This window comes from Daktulosphaira vitifoliae, unplaced genomic scaffold (assembly GCF_025091365.1).
Source record: "Daktulosphaira vitifoliae isolate Bord-2020 unplaced genomic scaffold, ASM2509136v1 Scaffold_5, whole genome shotgun sequence".
Taxonomy (NCBI): Eukaryota; Metazoa; Arthropoda; class Insecta; order Hemiptera; family Phylloxeridae; genus Daktulosphaira; species Daktulosphaira vitifoliae.
In genome coordinates, this window is record NW_026099576.1 from 9,811,151 (window position 1) to 9,813,222 (window position 2,072).

Consider the following 2,072-nt stretch of genomic DNA (forward strand, 5'->3'; position numbering starts at 1 on the left):
TTTCATTCGAAATACTTTATCATATTTTTATGATAAACCTTATAATTTTTTAAAATTAAACACTATCTAAAGATTTGCATCGAAGTGTTTTTTTTTAGTGATTTTAATGTGCCGCAACCCCCCGTGCTGGGTTTTTTTATATTGTTTATTAATTTAAATTTTTTATTGGTATAATAATTTTTTGGTCAACTCTTATTGTTTGGTATGGGTGCCAACATTAAAATTTATTTTTTGAAAATTTATAATAAAAAAAAAAATTCAATTTGTTACCATAACTTTAAGTTTGAAATTTACATTATTAAATAGAAAATTTTATATGAATAAAAAATTAGTATTGTTAAGATTAATATACAGTCAGGAAATTGTATAATTACTATTTACTATAAATTTATCAGAAAAGCTCAATATTTTTTTTGCATTTTTATTGTAATAGATCACTTAAATAGAAATCATAGAAATCATTTCTAAGTAATTTTTAGTTTTTAAAAATATTCTACAATCGAAATATTTAGAACATAATTAATTTTAATTATTTACCTAAGCAACAAAAAACCAATCTAAATGTTGTTAAAAATATCTACCCAATTGAGCGTATTATAATATTTGATTTTAATTGTAAAAATTCATTGTTAAATTCAGATAAATCTAAAAATCCTTTTTTTTAGAAATTATATATATAGTAACATGTAACTAACACTCAAATATAGTATAAATTAATAAGAGGACTGTTTACCATGAGCCAGGAGAACAATTTCCAGGGGAGTATTTAAAATAAAATTGATCTTTCCTTTTTTCGATAATACACGGAAATAATTTTAAATTAATTTTTTTAAGTATTTCAATTATATGGAAATGTGAGTGTTAAAAAATGGATCATTGTGTAAGCATATGTATTTTATGAATGTTTATTCTTGACAAATTTATTATTATATTTAAAGATGTTGTGTCACTGTTTGCTCTAATCCTCTTTACAATATTCATTTATCAAAATTATTAGTTTTACTTATTTGTCATTATTTTCTGTCAGAATCCATTATCATCATTTTTATCAGATCTTTTCATAAGAAATTCGAATCAAATTTAAAAAACGCTTAAGACCGTTTTCTAAAAATTTAGATTAAGCAAGTACACAATACTTTTACAATAATGAACAGTTTAATCCGGAGGTCTTCATACAAAATATATTTTAGATATCCCTTATAAGGGTACCAACTTTATTATTTTAATGGCATATAACTATAATTCGAATAATAAAGATTATTTAGCTAAGAAAATTTACAACTATTTATAACAACTTTTCAGTCTGTAGTTAAGGAGTTATAAATATTTTAATACCAAAATGAAAGGAGAGTACGGTAAAAATAGTCTTGATACCCTTACTAAACAATAAGAGATAGACCAAAAAAATATTATACCAATAAAAAATTTAAAGTAATATACAATATAAAAATAAAACATTTCATAATTATTATTTTTGTCATAACTAGAAGTTATGCTATTAAGTAACTGTCATCTTTCATACTTATTACAATCAACTGGGCTCTTGGCATTCAATATACTTATATTTATTATTTTTGTAATAGATTGTAATTAATAAATATAGTTTAAAAAATCTAAAAAAACANAAAGCGTGTTAAAAATAAATATAGTTTAAAAAATCTAAAAAAACACGCTTTTAAAGCACATTGAACTAAAAAGTTAAAAATANAAAAAAACACGCTTTTAAAGCACATCGAACTAAAAAGTTAAAAATAATTTTTAAAATAATTATGAATAAAAAATACTAGTATTATTATGATAAAAGCGTCGGGCGCTCAATATACGAAAAATATGGCTCAAAGCACCCACGCTTTAATAATACTAGTATTTTTTGTTCATAATTATTTTAAAAATTATTTTTAACTTTTTAGTTCAATGTGCTTTAAAAGCGTGTTTTTTTAGATTTTTTAAACTATATTTATTTTTCACTTTTTGGTTTTATGTTATGATAGTAGTTACTATCAATATCATGGTTGTAACGGGTAACGGGAAATCAGGGTTCGATTCCGGGGAGGGAGTCTGAGAAACCGCTA